A 19,050-nucleotide genomic window follows, 5' to 3' on the forward strand; every position below is an offset into this window, starting at 1 on the left:
CGCTAATCTCAGCAACCACTTAACAGATTGCGTTCAAATTTGGACACAAGTTTCACCTCACATACGGCAAGGATCTTCTACACTTACATTACATATATGTCACACCGGGGGCTGGTAAAAAAGTTTTAAAATTTGGTTCCACAAAACAGCGACATCTGGTGGACGTAAGCGGAAGCTCTTACACCTTGCACAAACGCTCACACCCCACACACACGTGACCAATGTTTGCGATTCACACACCATCCGAGCAGACACAAATCCACCCTCCTCACACCCCCCCGCATACATGCCAATTGTACTTATTTCACACACCCTCAAAAAACCCACTAAATACCAGCATGCTACACCGGGAGGCCACTCACATGCCACATTTATTTATTTATAATTTTTATATACCGACATTCTTACATTTATTTATTTTTTTTTATTTTTAAAAACTTTTCTATACCGTCGTTTAGTAGAGCACCATCACAACGGTTTACAGATAGGCACAAATATGTTTGGTTTGGTTTCTAGATTATCCAAAAGGTGCCAGTATTATACGGTTACATAGTTCAATAATATATTCTAAATGGGGGATGGGTGTTGTTACCAGTTATGATTGTTAGCGCAATCATATGTTTATACTGTCATTCAAATATAATACTTAAATATAAGAAAAAATAATAAAATTATGCAACTCTGCATTTTATACTGGTGACTTTCAGCTGTTTTTGTGTTGTTATTCAGCTACCTCACTGTGAAATGCTTTTTTGAAGAGCCATGTTTTTAAGCCTTTTTTGAAGAGTTTTAAATCTTTCATTAGCCTTAATTCCAGGGGTAATGTGTTCCATAGTAAAGGTCCTGCCAAGGATAGTGCTCTCTCTCTGACTTGGGTCAACTTTGCTGTTTTGATTGATGGAATGGTTAGTAGAGCTCTATTGGCTGATCTGAGATTTCTTTGCAGGACATGTAATCGTAGTGCGGTGTTTAGCCAATCAGCCTGTTCGTCATTTATTAGTTTATGCACTGTGCATAGTGTTTTAAATTGTACTCTTTGTTCTATTGGGAGACAGTGTAAATCTGCAAGAGTCTGGGTGATATGATCTCTTCTGCTTTTACCAGTAAGTATTCTGGCAGCTGAGTTCTGTAATATTTGCAGTGGTCTGATAGTAGATTATGGCAATCCTAGGAAAAGTGTGTTACAGTAGTCCGTGCTGGCAAATATTAATGTTTGGAGTACTGTACGAAAGTGTTCCTGATTTAATAAGGGTTTTAGTCTTCTAAGGGCCATTAGTTTGGCGTAGCCTTCTCTTGCTTTTATTGATATGTGTTGTTTAAGGCTCAATTCCGTATCTATAGTTACTCCTAGGTTTCTTGCTTTATCGGTTAGCTCAACTGATTTGCCATTTTTTAGTCGGATGAGATTTTGAATTCTTTCAATGTTTTTTCGTTCAAGATGTATAAATTCTGTTTTTTCGATGTTGATTACTAGTTCCATTTGGTTTAATAGTTGTTTTATTATGTCTAGGTATAACATTGCAAAATTCAGTGTTTTTTCAATTGTTTCTTCAACCGGTACAATTAACATCCGATGTAAATCATACCGGTTTACATTAAACAGAATAGCAGGAAATAAATTTCCATAGTCTAATACAATGAACATTTCTAATTAAAATTGTTAACAAGCGAAAAGAAAAGGTAAAGAATTGGAATAAAGGTTAAATTACAGAAAAATATAAAAGATTTTTTATTTTTTTTTAAGAAGCACAAGGGTTGCACGAAGGGGTGCACAAAGGGGAGAGCCCCTTTGTCGCGCGACGCCTGATTGTGAGGCGCTCTTCAACCGTCGCCGGGGCTCCCAGTGACGTCAGGGGGGGGGGGCATGGTCACACATTGCATCGCAGTCATTCATTTCCCTCACCTCCTGCTGTTGGTTCCGTATCTTTTTTCCCCCTGCCATTCAGTTTGGTGTTCAGTTCTCGTGGGGGCCCAGGATGGAGGGTGGCCTCCCCGCTCGCCAGCGCCTGTTGGTGAGGCGCTCTTCAACCGTCGCCGGGGCTCCCAGTGACGTCGGGGGGGGGGGGCGTGGTCACACATTGCATCGCAGTCATTCATTTCCCTCACCTCCTGCTGTTTGCAATTCCCACACCCTATGAACTCACACACAAACACCATCCTCACAACCCTCACGCACATGACTTTTCTACTTACTGCCCTCAACCTCCGAACGCACTGAAAACTGCAGAATATTTCGGGCAACACCACTCCGGGACACATCGCATACATTACGGCTGTTGGCTGCCAGGATTCAAAATGGCGCCGACAGTTCTTTCCCTTACTAGGACACTCGGGAACGCCAATAGCGGCAGTAGCCCATGTGACATAGTAAGGGCGAGGGCCTGTCGACGCCATTTTCTGAACTGGCAACCGGTGCACCTTCGTCCTTACTATCTCAGCGAGATGACCGCTCCCATTGCTCCACCTCGAGGGCCCGGCACCAATACTTCCATGCTGGAACGAACGCCCGCTCCACAGACTACCATTTTTGAAAGGTATCGTCGGGCCTGCGGGGGGGGGGGGGGGCGTGGGGATGTTCTTGAGTCCATGTTCGGGGGGGTGGGGCCAGGGGCAGTTCTGAGATTCTGCAACTCTTGTGGGTTAATCTATTTCATCGGCCTGGGGGGGAAGGGAGGGTGGGGGAGGCTTATATAAACACAATGTTTCTGTGGGGATTACTTTGGGTGCAAAGGGGGAGGGCACACACAAACACATACACAAAATGTGCACCACCTCCGAAAGGTTACAAAACATTCCTCACCAGGTGGGGAGTCACTGAGGTGGCAGTGAGGGGAGGGAGAATAAGGAAGGAGGTAACTGTCAGGGGAGGAAGAATGAGGGGAGAGGTGAGTGTGAGGGGACAGCGTTGAAGTGGAGACAGGGGAGGGAAGGGGGGGGGGGAGTGACCAAGGGGGAAGAAGATGAGTGACTCAGCTAAGTGAGCAAGCGGAAGGGGCAGAGAGGGCAAAGAATCTGACTCAGCCACTGCAACGCTTTACTCTATCTCCAAAAAGTTTTAGTTATCTGTAAACCGATACGATGTGCAAACGGCTATCGGTATATAAAAACCTATAAATAAATAGAGGTGCATAACCCACTAGTCATGGATTAACCTGGCTGAATGCTGAGAAATGCCAATTGTCAAGTATGTTTGAGTAGTAGAGGACATACAAATCGGGTGCTGCTAAATGTATCTAGTATTATACAAACAATTAACGTGCGAATGTAGAGGAAAATGCTTTCTGTAAGAATAAATGCCATTCAGTTCTAATATTCATATTGAATAATGCAATGTGTGATAAATGCAATACTATAAGGGGGGGTGTGTGAGAGAGAGAGAATTCACACCTACACCTGGCCCATTTCCTGTCTCCAATCCAATATTATTCCTTTGTAGTCACTTGCTTTATTATGAACGTATGTAAATCATGAAGGGAGGGCTCTCATCAGAACCTCTTTATTACATTCATTATATATGTAACACTAACACTTGAAAATGGGTTCTAATAGGTCACTTTCAAGAAATAAGTGAATAAGACTATAATAAAAAGGTACACATTTTTTTAAAAAGTAATCTTTTTAATTATTTATAAAATTTAAAACAAATTTCAAAGCAAATTTCTATCTAAAATACAGGCAGTCAGGAGATTTTTTTTTAAGTCAATCGTGCCATCTGTTCTATAGTTCCCGATTAAAAAAGAGCATAACAGCATTAAAAAAAAACAAACCTCAAAAAGAAAATAGAAGAAATAAGAGCAGACATGTTTCTTCATTTCGAGGATAATTACATAACCAACCCCTGCTTCCAGCATCCGAACCTCCCAACCTATCAGAGATGCGATAGCAGGGAATTTTCACGTCTTGACAATTACCTGCAAACGTAATCACGTTTTTCTGCATCACATGCCTTTTCTTACTACCATGTTTCTCCGATAAGACAGGTCTGATGTTCTTTTTTAGCTCCGAGAAAACGGTTAGGGCTTATTTTCAGGGGATGTCTTATTTTTTTTTCTATGATTGGTGAATGAGGACAAGGCTAAGCCCACCTCCTCTTTCGTTCACCAATCAGATTCAATTTTCGGCCGAACCTTTTGGTTTGGCCTTCATTATCGGCCCGCCACAGGAAATTTCGTTTTCCCACTGTTTGGGGCGATCGTATTTCGTCTGCCCCCCTCCCCCCCCCCCCGAAACGAAGCCCGAAACCTGGGGGGGCAGGTGGGGGGTTGTAAAAAACAGAACAAAAAAACCCCCCAAACCCACCCCAACCCTCCAAATTTAATTCATTGCAAACCCCCCCAAAACTTGCCAAAATTCACTGGTGGTCCAGCAGGGGTCCAGCGATCTCCCACTCTCGGGCCGTCGGCTGCCAGTAACCAAAATGGCGCCGATGGCCCTTTGCCCTTACCGTGTGACAGGCTACCAATGCCATTGGCTGGCCTCTGGCCGCCCGGGTTTCGGTGTCCCCCCCCCCCCCCCACCAGGGAATTTCGGTAAGTCTTGGGAGTGGGGGGGGGGGTCGGGCAAGTCTGGGGTGCAACCGCACCGTGCTGGTACACCTATAACTAGGGCTTATTTTTGGAATAGGGCTTATATTTCAAGCCCTACTCCAAAAATCCTGAAAATCAAGCTAGGGCTTATTTTCAGGGTAGGGTTTATTATCGGGGGAAACACAGTAAGGAAAAATCACAGGGGGAACAAGGTCTGTGATGTCATGACGTTGCCAACTGTGCGACGCATGTGGGATACCTTTCCATTGCAACCATCAAGTTCTCCGTGCTCACTGAGGGGCAAAACGTAGAACAGACGTCTGCCATGTCTTGACAATTAATTCACTCCCTGTTCATTTTACGCCCTATCGCTCCCGTTCAGACCAACAGGGCCCATCAGGAAAAAAAAAAAAAAGGACGCAAAGACACCACCCTGGGTGGCCTGACAACAAACAACAACTTAAAAAAAAACAAAAAACCCAACACATAGGAAGCAAGGAAGCTGCTCTTCCAGGTGCCGTTTTCTTACTGCACGACTCCAGGCCCTCTTTCTGCTTCTCTGTCTCTAGCTTCTGCAGCCTCCTAAATCCAGGCCAGTTCTTTGGGAGCTACATCTGCACCATATAGTAAGTAGCAACATCGTAAAGACACCTAGCCACACGCACGGGAAGCCTCACTATTTCACTCACCTACACACGAATACACCGCGCCTCCCTGTCACTCTCTCGTGCCCGTGCATAAACACAGGCACATTTCTTGTGATCCTGACACCTACACGCACAACCCCGGACTGCTTCCTTGTCTCACTTATATGCACAGCCTTACTATTTTCCTCAAACGTACAGCATTGCCTCTCCCCTCCCCCCCCCCCCCATACAGCCTCCTATTTTTCTCTCATTTACAGACACACACACACATATATATCCTTCCTAGATTTCTGCATACAGCTCCCTCTCTCACTCATTTACATTGACAAATATAGCATTCTTAGTTCTCTTTCACTTACACATATATCCTCCCTCTATCTCTGTGGTATAAAACAGTCATACCATACATTTCACCAATTATTACTGATGGCTACATTCTGTCAGAATACAACAGGCTTGCCAATAATGTATATAATAAAAAAAGAAGTCCTAGGGATAGGGTTGAAAAACATACAAGCTAATATTTTGAGTAGTTTGCTGTAAAGGAGGCCCAATTAATGTCCTCACACGTAATGGAAAATGTTGAGGTCCCCAGGGTTTTCACTATTGTTTTGGTTATTCATTATCAAGCAGTAACTAGATAACTGGTACGCATCTTTAGGTGGTAAGAGATATACTTTTACAAGAAAAAGTTGGACGTCAGAGAGCATCTTTTCTTACTGTAATAGGGTTTTGTATAAGTCATGTACTGTCATTTCGTATGATCAGTTGCTGTGCAATGAGTCCTGACTTGCTGAAACAGATGTCGCTCATAGCCTAATCATGAATGTTTATATAAAGAAAACCACCCACATCCAAATGGTGCCCTAACACTTTCAATTCTTGTATAAACAAATTATTTCAAAGAGGATTACAGTTTCATAATCGGGTCATCTGTTTTTTTTTGTTTTTAAATGAAATGCACAAATTAAACATCCCTATATATCCCTTCATCTGAGCCATCCTTCCTCACTCCATTCCCCCCCTATTTTTAGTCACCCTCATCTCCCATCGCCCGTACTTAGTTACCACTTTCCCGCTAATTACATGTCACTTTCTCAGCTACGGTATATATGTATTTATTTTGATATATAATGATAATCTACACCGCTGATTAAATATGCCATGCATAGCTATTAATTCCTTTGATTACCTTGTTCTATGTACATGCATGTATATATTTTTGTCATATACTGATGACATTTTCTAAACAAAGTTCTACATAGTAATTATTCCGCTCACACGTATTAGTTACATTAATGACCTAGTTTTATTTTTTTTCCCCTGTATCTGAATTGTTGTTCACTAAGTTATATGTAAAGCCTGTTGCTGAATTGCTGTTCACTGTAAACCGATTAGATGTTCCAAGCGATTATCGGTATATAAAAACACTAAAGAAAATAAAATAAAGAAAATATATAAAGAAAAGAATATCAATGTGCATGATGTAAGACTCAGAAAAACACCCTGTCCCCCATGAACAGCTACCGAGGGCAGCCCATGGCTGTTGAAAGTAGAACAATTGAAGTCAGAGAACTGGTTAAACCGAGGAATTGTTTTCACCTCTCTGATTGAAAGCCCTTAGAAGTCAATGTTTGGGCCTTATTAACAATGTTTAAAAAAAAAAGTAGTAATAAATCACCTACACATACCATATGCACTTTTTATTTATTTTTAGTGTGTTAAAATCAGCCAATAGGAATTTTGAATTAACATTTGCAGAAAGATGTCATGTTTAATAACTTTGTGCAGTGTAGAGGATGTCAGCTTCTCTTAACTGAGATTCACTGAAACACAACTTGACCAGGGTTTCCTAAACTTTTGCACACAACTGTACCTTGCTTTGAGCACAGTGTGAGGAGGTAAATAAGAAATGTTTAAATAATCTCAGACATGTGGAAATGTGCTTGTCAGTTGAGAGAAATGTGACTGGTGATCAGTTTGGTGGTAAAGCGTTATAAATAAGTCAAACAAGTTGTAAATACCTTTTTACTGGACTAACATACGTTTACGGCTAGTTACACTCCTTTGGGTCAGAATGTGCTGATAAATAGTAATGAAGCAATCTGTAGAGGCTAGATGTTGGAAATGAAGAAAGGAGTAGTCTGTGCAGAGCAGCCGTTACTACCATGAGCAATTTGCTGAGCAGACTGGATGTACCATTTGGTCTTTATCTGCCATCACTGCTATGTTACTATGTATAAACTCTTGATGTGATTTTTTTTTAGTGGCTTTACAAAGGTCGATAGAAACATTTTTCCAAAAGGAGTCGCTACTGTTGGGGCTGGGCCCTGCCTGACGGTTGATAGGACAGCTACTGCCCATCTTCTCTCCATCGACACAAGCTGCTTATTGGTCACATCCTCTCTCCCAGTTCCCCTTACTCCCCAGCCAACTATTTTCCATTATCTGTGGCTTGCTTGTCCATCTATGTAGCTACAATTACCACATGAAGACTGATTTCCCTTTCTCCTCCCTACCCGAGTCCTTTTTCCTCTCTCATTCTTGTTGGCAGGACTGTAGCAAACCAACTAGCCAACTTATGATTCCAGGAGCATCACACTTTGGACTGTAGAGGAGGCTTGGTACACATGTAAACCGCATCGATGTATTATGATTTTGCGAGTGACAATTGATACATAAATGGTGGGCAGGGAAGTTGGCATCATGATCAAGGGAATAGTGAGGACCTAGAATCAAGCTGTGGGATTTGAATAAAGAGGACTGGAGTTGAAATGGGGGGGAAGAGGAATTGAGAGGAACAGCAATCAAGCTTGAGGAGAGTGGGTAGGAGAGAGAATGATGGAGATGGTAATAGATGGAGGGATGGGAAGGAAGGAGAAGAGAGGCAAGAAGGAACAGAGATGGGAGTGATGAGACGGATGGAAAGAGGGGAAGATGGAGATGGAGAAAAGAATTTTTGTTGGGAAAAAGGAATTAAAAGGTGAAATGTGGAGGAAGGAGAAGAAAGGAAACAGTAAGATAGGGAAAAAAAAGAAGAGAATGGGCTGTATAGGAGAGGAGTGGTAAGGGAAGATTGAGGACTGAGAGGAGGAAAAAGGTGAGATGGGAGAAGAAAAAAAGAGCCATGGCTGACGGACTGAAAGGAAGGCAGCTAGAGGGCTGAGATTGTGGGTGGAGAAAATGAAGGAAAAAAAACAAGTGTGGGTCAAGATGGAGAGAAGGAAAAAGGTGATAGAAGGGAAAGAAATCACAAAGAAAAGGAGTGGAAACAAAAACAAGGACGGAAGCCCAAGAAGAAGGCGATCACAGAAGGGGCAGAAAACAGTTTAGGAGGAAAAATAAAACAGATTTTTGTCAGTATTGATAGCACACTGTGGTTGTAAACGTGATATGGAGTTCTGGAGTATTTAGCATTGGGTAGTGTAGTTTATTTTAAGTTGCAGTGTCCTAACAAAATCTGCTTCCTTATCCTGCTAGACCAGTCCAGACTAGTGGCTTTACTCTGCCTACCATCTGATGAAGACAGAGTAAACCTTCTTTTCCCGTGATGTCATCACTGGTTCTAAGGCAGATGCATATTAGGCACTTGCCAGTACTCTGTCTCCTGCAAATTGTGGTCATATATGCATTAGTGCAGCAGGATATTAATTTCCCAGAGTCCTGGTTAGGACTCAAGACTGGTTGGGTAGACATTGCCTTTGCTTCTTAGGCAACAGTCCTCTCTTTGTACTGATTTCTCTCGTTGAGCAGTGCTCCAAGGGCCTCTTTGATTGAGCAAAGCCTTGGGATTGATCCCAGGTTGTCCTGCTCAATCAAACCCTTGGAGGTAGTTCCCCGGTCCCCTGGCTGGGTTGAGCTTTGGGAGGGGGAACCCCTGCAGAGGAAGAAATCTTCAGGCAGCAATCCCCCTCTGCCCCATGCCTCCCTTCATCTCTGCTTGTGGTGTAACATTGCATAACGTTTATTTGAAAAAAGGAGGAATCAAGGCTCCTCCACAAGGCAGCAGAGCCCCTTGTAGCAGACTCTAGGAAGGGGTAAATGACAAGGGGATAATGCTTGGGGAGAGGGACCTTTCCCACTCACTGGGGCCGATTTTTGGTTTTTTTCTGCGACCCTCAGGTCTCTTTATTTTTCTTGCCAGAATGAACCATAGTTGCAGGTGTGCAGCCCACAGGAAATGGCACATCTCCAGCATTGCGGATTATTTTTGTCTCATGTGTGACCAGGATGAAGGGCCTTCTGTTTGAGCCTTGGATTTGCCCACTGGGGGCCTCTGTCCCTCCTGAGCCTCTAGACGTGTGGGCTCAGATGGAAAGGCAGGCACAGAGGGCAGGGGCAGCAAAAGACCATCCTGCAGCATCTGGGGGTGCTGCCAGCACACAGTCCCGTCTCCAGACCTCTGCTTCATGAGAGATGGAGTTTCCAGCTCTCTCTCTCCCCTCAGGAATGCAGCTTGCAATAGCCCCCTTAGGAACTGGTAGCTACTCCCCTGGGCATGTTTCTACCTGATGTTGTACTAGTAGTGCACCAGGCCTTCTGCACCATGGAAGCGTCCCTTCACCAGGCCAGGCAGCTTATTTGACTGCCAGGCCTTGGGTCCAAGAGAGGCCTCAGAGGTAGCAAGCTTTCCGGTCACTTCCACCTCCCTAGAGTCTCCCAGGGCATGAGGGCTAAGATGGCAACTCAGATTCTCCCATTTCATTGGACTATCTGGAAGAAGTCCAGCAGCAAGAGGGGGGCTTTCCAGTCTTTCACATCAAGTGTCACATGGATGATTTTTTACCTGCCAGTGAGAGGATATATTTGTGCAGCCAGTGCAACTAGCTCCTGGCTCTCAGAGAACAAGTCCAATCTCTGGAGGCTAGAATGACAGATCTGGAGGAGCAGAGGCAGACAGAAAGGTACATTGATGAGACCTTCAGGGCATAGTAGCCAAGTCCCAAATTCAGTTTGGCAGGCCCGGTGCTGCCTTGGATCAGAAAGGTCTCCCAGTTGGAGAGCATCAGTCTGGTGTAGCAGGAAGTGATCCTGTAGCAAGGACCTGCTCTCCCATTGATGGCTTGTCCTCTCACATCAAGTACGGGTTTCCCAGTGCTACTGCCCAGGAGGGAAAGATTAGGTTGCCTGTCATAGTTGGTAATTCTATTAATAGAAATGTAGGTAGCTGGATGGCTGCAGGACGTGAGGACTGCCTGGTGCGAAAATGGACCTCACAGTCACCTAGATAGGATTTTCAATAGTGCTGGGGAGGAGCCAGATGTCGTGGTTCACGTGGGTACCAATGACATAGGAAAATGTGGGAGTGAGGTTCTGGAAGCCAAATTTAGGATTTTAGTTAGAAAGCTGAAATCCAGAACCTCCAGTGTGGCATTCTCTGAAATGCTTCCTGTTCGACACGCAGGTCCCCAGAGGCAGCAGAGCTCCAGAGTTTCAATGCATGGAAGAGACGATGGTGCAGGGAAGAGGGATTCAGTTTCATAAGGAACTAGACAGCCTTTTGGGGAAGGGGGAGACTTTTCTGAAAGCATGGGGCTCCACCTTAACCAAAGTGGAACTAGGCTGCTGGTGCTAACTTTTAATAAGGAGATAGAGCAGCTTTTAAACTAGAACAAGGGGGAAAGCCACCAGTCACTCAGCAGTGCATGGTTCAGAGGAATGTATCTTCAAAGGATACTAATGAAACCTGAGAGTTAGGGCATCCCAACAGAGAGGTTCCAATAAAATCAAAAGTAGTCCATGTGCCTATAAGTAAAGAATCACCTGAGCTAAAGGATTCCAAATTATCACTATCAACTGAAAAGCAGGTTGTTAATACAAACAAAAAGCACACTTTGAGGTGTCTGTATGCCAATGCCAGAAGTCTAACAAGTAAGATGGGAGAGTTAGAGTGTATAGTAGTGAATAATGAGATATAATTGGCATCTCAAAAAACCTGGTGGAAGGAGGATAACCAATGGGACAGTGATATATCAGGGTACAAGTTATATCACAATGATAGGGAGGATCAACTTGAGGAGTGGTGCTTCATGTTTGGGAGGGCATAAAATCCAACAGGATAAAGATCATACAAGAGACTAAATGCACAGTAGAATCTATATGGGTAGAAATCCCATGTGTGTTGGGTAGAGTATAGTGATAGGAGTATACTACCATCCACCTGGCCAAAATGATGAGACTGACAATTAAATGCTAAGAGAAATCAGGAAAGCTAACAAATTTGGCAGTGCAGTAAAATGGGAGACTTCAATTACCAAGAAACCACGGATGGGCGAGATCTGCACTTCAGGCAATATCGCAAAGTACAAATAATGCAGATGAATATTCGATCCTAACAAAATACTCCAAACAGCGTATTATGGTTAAGAAGTTTTTATATTTCAATAGGCAACTCCACAGTTTTAAACGAACACCAGCTTAATGGCGTCCCCCGACACGGTCCCGTGTTTCGCCGCGGGCTGCATCGGGGGGGATCGCCATACAGGAATTCACACAAAAACTGGCAACAGCATTCAAATAGTGACACTCCCTGTCACTATTTGAATGCTGTTGCCAGTTTTTGTGTGAATTCCTGTATGGCGATCCCCCCCGATGCAGCCCGCGGCGAAACACGGGACCGTGTCGGGGGACGCCATTAAGCTGGTGTTCGTTTAAAACTGTGGAGTTGCCTATTGAAATATAAAAACTTCTTAACCATAATACGCTGTTTGGAGTATTTTGTTAGGATCGAATATTCATCTGCATTATTTGTACTTTGAGACTTCAATTACCCCAATATTGACTGGGTAAATGTAACATCAGGACATGTTAGAGATGTAATCTTCCTGGATGGAATAAACAACTGCTTCATGGAACAATTAGTTCAGGAACTGATGAGAGAGGGAGCTATTTTAGATCTAATTCTTAGTGGAACACAGGATTTGGTGAGAGTATTAACTGTGGTGGGGCCACTTGGCAATAATAATCATAACTTGATTAAATTTGATCTAATGACTGGAAGGGGGACAATATGTAAATCTACAGCCCTAACACAATTTGCAAAAGGGAAAACTTTGATAAAATGAAGAAAATAGTTAAAAAAATACAAACTGAAAGGTGCAGCTGCAAAGATTAAAAGTATACAACAGGCATGGATATTGCTTAAAAATACCATCTTAGAAGCGCAGTCCAGATGTATTTCACGTATTAAGAAAGGTGGAAGGAAGGCAAAACCATTACCGGCATGGATAAAAGGTGAAGTGAAAGTCTATTTTGGCCAAAAAAAATCCTTCAAACAAATTGGAAGAAGAATCTATCTGAAGAAAATCGGAAAAAGAATACACATTGTCAAGTGTAAAACATTGATAAGACAGGCTAAGGGAGAATTTTGAAATTAAGCTGGCTGTAGAGGCAAAACTTCATAATAAAAACTTTAAAATATATCCGAAGCAGGAAACCTGCGAGGGAGTCAGTTGGACCATTAGATGACCGAGGGATTAAAGGGGCTCTTGGGGAAGATATTTCCATTGCAGAAATACTAAATGAATTATTTGCTTCTGTGTTTATTAATGAGGATTTTGGGGAGATACAGGTTCCAGAGATGGTTTTCAAGGGTGATGAGTCAGATGAACTGAACCAAATCACTGTGAACCTGGAAGAGTAGCAAATCACCTGGACCAGATGGTATGCACCCCAGGGTTCTGAAGTAACTCAAAAATGAAATTTCAGATTTATTAATTAAAATTTGTGACCTATCGTTGAAGTCATCCATTTTGCATGAAGACTGGAGGGTGGCCTCTGAAATCCCAATATTTAAAAAGGGCTGGGAGGCAAGATGGCGGCATAGACGGTCGCAGACCACTGAGCTCCCGATTTTCTACAAAAAACTTTGAATTTCCACTGCATAATGCCATCAAAAAGGAAAGGAAAAGTAAGGATTTTTCCACCCGAATCCTTACCTCCTCCGGGGCAACTTGACATCGCGCGGTTTATGCGCCAACTGGACTTGGTTGAGGGAGCCGGGGATTTCGGTGTGAGCCCTTGCGGGAGAGAGCGAGGAGCCCCTGCGGATGAGGCGTCCCTCAGCCCCGACACCAGGCCGCCCCCGGCGCAGCGTGACCCCGATCGAGTTTCTCCCCAGTCGCTGGCTGATGACGCGGCAGGAGCGACGGGGGGGGGGGGGGGGGGTGGAGAGCGACTCGTTTCAGACGCTGAGAGCAAAGGAAGCCATTCGCGAGGGCATTGTCCCGGTCGGAGAGGCGCCGTGGAGGATCCCAGAGAGGGTGACTGGCCCCGGAGGAGGAGCAGCAGAGGGGCTGTTACCGACTGGGTCCCCGATTGACAACTTGCCCGACGCTGAGGGTGAGTTCATTCAGCTAACACCTAGACCGGAGGCAGTGACGCTAGAGTCACTGTGGGACTTGATGGCGGGCCAGGGCCATGCAATAAAGAGGCTGGAAAATAAAATGGACTCCTTAAATTACAATTTCCAACAGAGAATATCAGATGTGCAGACGCAAGCTGGAGAATTTAGGAACAAAGTTAAAGAAGCTGAAAAGAAAATCCAAACTCTTCAGACTGTAAATGCAGCTGTGATCAGAGAACAAATTGCCTGTTCCAGGCATTTGGAAGCCTTGGAAAATAATATGAGACATCTTAATTTACGGGTACTAAATTTTCCAAAGATAGCCGGGGAAATCCCGTTTACTACTCTGAAGAGACTGTTTAGAGAGGGCCTAGGGTATACAGATGAAAATATGCCTTCAATTAATTTTTGTAAATTTATGAGTAATAGACCCTCGAATTTAACCTCTACTCCAGCTCCAGCAGTACCATTAAACCTTACAAGTTTTCTTGAAAACTCCGATACTGATGTTATAGATAGAAGTCCATTGCTAGTAGCTTTTATAACTGTCCAAGATTTAAACGGAGTTATGAAAAATTACTTCAGAAAATTTCCTTTATTATTTCACGGTCAGGCTGTTCGTATTTATCCTGATTTAGCTCAAGTTACCCAAATTAGGAGGAGAGAATTCCTTACTTTAAGGCAAGAGGTGGTTTCGTTAGGCTTTTCATTTAAGCTTCGTTATCCCTGTAGATGCACTCTGAATAAAGGAGATGAATGCTTTATTTTCCTCCAAGTTGATCAACTTCGCCAGTTTGTAGAAGCCCGTAGGCCCAATACATCTTCCCCGGCCGATACGGGGTTAGGTTAAAGTTATAAGTCCAGTTAGTTCTATGCTAGTGCTATTATTTTGTAAGGTTACAGGTTCGTAACATTTCTAAAAGATCTCTTCTAAAATTTTCCCTGCCTCCAAAATTAGTTAGGGATTACTTTTATAGAATTAAGATAAAAGTTTAAAAGAAGGATATGGTAATAAATATTGTGGAATTGTTTAATCTCTTTTGTTTAGGATAACTGGCCTATTGGCATATTTGGTATATTGGAATAGAATACCTATTCCCTGTTTCTTCATTTGAATTGTTTATTGCACCAGCTAACGAACCACACCTGAAATAACTCTTTTTGTGATTGTAATAATATTAAAAATGTATAAATAAAGAATTAAAAAAAAAAATAAATAAAAAGGGCTTCAGGAGTGATCTGGGAAACTATAGACTGGTGAGCCTGACTTCTGTGCCGGAAAAAATAGTGGAAACTATTCTAAAGATCAAAATCACAGAACATATAGAAAGACATGGTTTAATGGAACACAGCCAGCTTGGATTTACCCAAGGAAAGTCTTGCTTTGTAAATCTGCTTCATTTTTTTGAAGGTGTTAATAAACATGTGGATAAAGCTGAACTGGTAGATGTAGTGTACTTGGATTTTCAGAAAGTATTCGACAAAGTTCCTCATGAGAAGCTTCTAAGAAAACTTAAAAATCATGGAATTGGAGGTAACGTCCTTTCATGGATTATAAACTGGTTAAAAGACAGGAAACAAAATAGCAATAAAAGGTCAATTTTCTCAGTGGAAAAAGGTAAACAGTAAAGTGCCTCAGGGATCTATCTGTACTTGGACTGATATTTTTCAATATATGTATAAATGATCTGGAAAGAGATACGTGAGTGAGGTAATCAAATTTGCTGATGATACAAAATTATTCAGAGTAGTTAAATCACAAGAGGATTGTGATAAATTGCAGGAGGACTTTGCAAGACTGGAAGATTGGGCATCCAAATGGCAGATGAAATTTAATGTGGACAAATGCAAGGTGATGCATATAGGGAAAAATAACCCTTGCTGTAGTTACACGATGTTAGGGTTCCATATTAGGAGCTACTACCCAGGAAAAAGATCTAGATGTTATAGTGCATAATACTTTAAAATTGTCGGCTCAGTGTGCTGCGGCAGTCAAAAAATCAAACTGGGAGTGCAGTTAGCTGCTCCTATTTCCTTGACTGAAATACAGAGGGCAATTAAAGCACTGCCGGGGGAAGTGTCCAGGCCTAGATAAAATGAGGAAAATAGTTAAAAAAAAAAACTGAAAGGTGCAGCTGCAAAGATTAAAAGTATACAACAGGCATGGATATTGCTTAAAAATACCGTGGCTACCAAAATGATAAGGGGAATGGAACAGCTCCCCTATGAGGAAAGACTAAAGAGGCTAGGACTTTTCAGCTTGGAGAAGAGACGACTGAGGGAGGGATATGATAGAGATGTTTAAAATCATGAGAGGTCTAGAACGGGTAGATGTGAATCGGTTATTTACTCTTTCGGATAGTAGAAAGATAGGGGGCACTCCATTAAGTTAGCATGTGGCACATTTAAAACTAATCGGAGAAAGTTCTTTTTTACTCAACGCACAATTAAACTCTGGAATTTGTTGCCAGAGGATGTGGTTAGTGCAGTTAGTATAGCTGTGTTTAAAAAAGGATTGGATAAGTTCTTGGAGGAGAAGTCCATTACCTGATATTAAATTCACTTAGAGAATAGCCACTGCCATTAGCATTGGTAACATGGAATAGACTTAGTGTTTGGGTACTTGCCAGGTTCTTATGGCCTGGATTGGCCACTGTTGGAAACAGGATGCTGGGCTTGATGGACCCTTGGTCTGACCCAGTATGGCATTTTCTTATGTTCTTATGTTCTAGATAGATAGATAGATACTCAATAAATTTTTACAATAGGTTTTTGCCAATGTTGCTTTTTTTTTTTTGGTACGGTTATACAATGTGACTGGAGAACAAGGAGCGTGTCTGGGTGATCTGGCAAATGCCACCATCTCTTATCTATAAAGAGGGTAGGGATCGGGAAGAATTGGGTCATACAGGCCTATCTCACTTCTTCTTAGATTTAAAAATCTTAGCTTAGGTCTTGCAACTAAGACTGGAGAAAATTCTCCCTTCCTTGGTTCACAGAGAGCAAACAGGGTTTGTGAAGGGCTGGGTATCCATGTTTAATACCAGAAGGTTATTTAATATTTTGCATATGGCCCAAAGACGGGGTATTACAGGCCTGTTGGTATCATTGGACGCAGAAAAGCCTTTGATAGGCTATCATGGCCTTTCTTATTTACAGTTTTACAGCATGCTGGTTTGCTGGCCCGATTTGTGGTAGGGATTCAAGCCATGTATGCGAGGCCAAGTGCCTACATATTAATGGCTCACTTTCTCCTTTATTAATTTTGCACATGGTACCAGAAAGGGCTGTCCACGGTCCCCGCTTCTATTTGATTTGGCCATAGAACCGTTAGCTGTGACTGTCAGGTTAAATCTGGGGATTATGGGAATAAAAATAGGAAAATCAGAACATAAAATCTCACTTTACGCAGATGATGTGCTTATATATTTACCCTCTCTGAACTTCTCTGACCCATCCCTAATAGAGCTTTTGCAGAAGTACGGTGTTTTAGTGGGATACAAAGTTAACTGGGACAAGTCAGAGATATTTCCCTTAGGGCTTAAAGTCACAATTCCTAATTGTATGAGTAGGTTTAGGTTAGCATTATCGTGTTTCAAATATGTGGGGATATATATTGTTAGGGACCTTAAGAATCTGTATGGTAAGAATTATAAAGGACTTATTAGTACTATTAAGCAAAACTTGCAGGATTGGGCAGATTTTCCTTTTTCTCGGGCTGGCCGGATAAGTTTGCTAAAAATGAATGTGCTTCCCAAACTATTGAATCTGTTTCACCATATACCATTTCCATTACTGTTAAAGATGTTTGATGAGGTACCTAGTCATTTGGCTAAATTTATTTGGAGAAACAAGAAAGCACGAATCAGTCTTCAGCAGTTAAGGATGCCCAAAAAGCAAGGGGGAATGGCGTTACCCAACTTAAAATATATTATTGGGCAGCAAGATTGGTGTGCTTGAAGTTGTGGGCTGGTCCCACAACTTCAAGGTGATATCCACCTTGGATATCCTTGGAGCAATTACAGACAGAGGTGGCCATGTTAGATATGTTGCCATTTCTCTCAGCTGACTCTTTGATAAGATGCAGTGTTTGTAGGGGAAGCCATATCTTAGCACATACCCTTAAGGTGTGGATTCGGGTGCAAATATATCTGGGTATACAGGAAGAGGTTCCAGCACCTATTTCCCCAAATTAACCCCAATATTTAAAAAGGCTCCAGGGGTGATCCGGGTAACTACAGACCAGTGAGCCTGACTTGAGTGCCGGGAAAATTAGTGGAAACTATTCTAAAGATCAAAATCGTAGAGCATATAGAAAGACATGGTTTAATGGAACATAGTCAGCATGGATTTACCCAAGGGAAGTCTTGCCAAACAAATCTGCTTCATTTTTTTGAAGGGGTTAATAAACATGTGGATAAAGGTGAACCGGTAGGTGTAGTATTTGGATTTTCAGAAGGCAATTGACAAAGTCTCTCATGAGAGGCTTCTCAGAAAACTAAAAAGTCATGGGATAGGAGGTGTTGTCCTTTCGTGGATTACAAACTGGTTAAAAGACAGGAAACAGAGAGTAGGATTAAATGGTCAATGTTCTCAGTGGAAAAGGGGTAAACAGTGGAGTGACTCAGGGATCTGTACTTGGACCGGTTCTTTTCAATATATATATATAAATGATCTGGAAAGGAATACGACGAGTGAGGTTATCAAATTTGCGGACGATGCAAAATTATTCAGAGTAGTTGAATCACAAGCGGATTGTTATACATTACAGGAGGACCTTGCGAGATTGGAAGATTGGGCATCCAAATGGCAGATGAAATTTAATGTGGACAAGTGCAAGGTGTTGCATATAGGGAAAAATAACCCTTGCTGTAGTTACACGATGTTAGTTCCTAATATGGAACCTACCACCCAGGAAAAACAAATCTAGGCATCACAGTGGACAATAGTTTAAAATAGTTGGCTCAGTGTGCTGCAGCAGTCAAAAAAGCAAACACAAAGTTGGTGACGTGGACCCTTGGGCCGGCTAAGGTCTGTGGAGAATCCGCTGAAGGAAGGCCTGCAGCGAAACCCGTAGCCGGAAGGCGGAACTGAACCAGGAGACCTGACAGGACCTTCACCTATACCATCCCCGTTCCCCGCAGGTTGAGCCCTTGGGTTCCAGGGGCCGGCAGGACTTAGGTGGGGTCACCTGGAGATGAGGAATCCGGAGAGAGGTCCGAGTCGAGGCAGGCAGCGAAGAAGCGGGAACGAAGACTGTCCAGAAGTCGTGGCAGGCAGCAGAGAAGCAAAATGCGGAGTCAGACCGAAGTCGGGGCAGGCAGCAGGCTGGCGGAGACCAGAGACAGGCCAAGGATCAGGATGGGCAGCAGACCAGGAGTACCAGGAGACAAGCCGAAGTCAAGAACCAGAGAGTCAAGCTGAGATGGGAACTGGAAGACAGGAGCGGAGCAGGAGCTGGAACACAGAAACGCTGGAAGAACGAAGCTGCAACTATTCAAGTGAGTAAGACCCATTGCAAAGGCAAAGCAGG

Source organism: Rhinatrema bivittatum, chromosome 3, assembly GCF_901001135.1.
Source record: "Rhinatrema bivittatum chromosome 3, aRhiBiv1.1, whole genome shotgun sequence".
NCBI classification, from domain to species: domain Eukaryota; kingdom Metazoa; phylum Chordata; class Amphibia; order Gymnophiona; family Rhinatrematidae; genus Rhinatrema; species Rhinatrema bivittatum.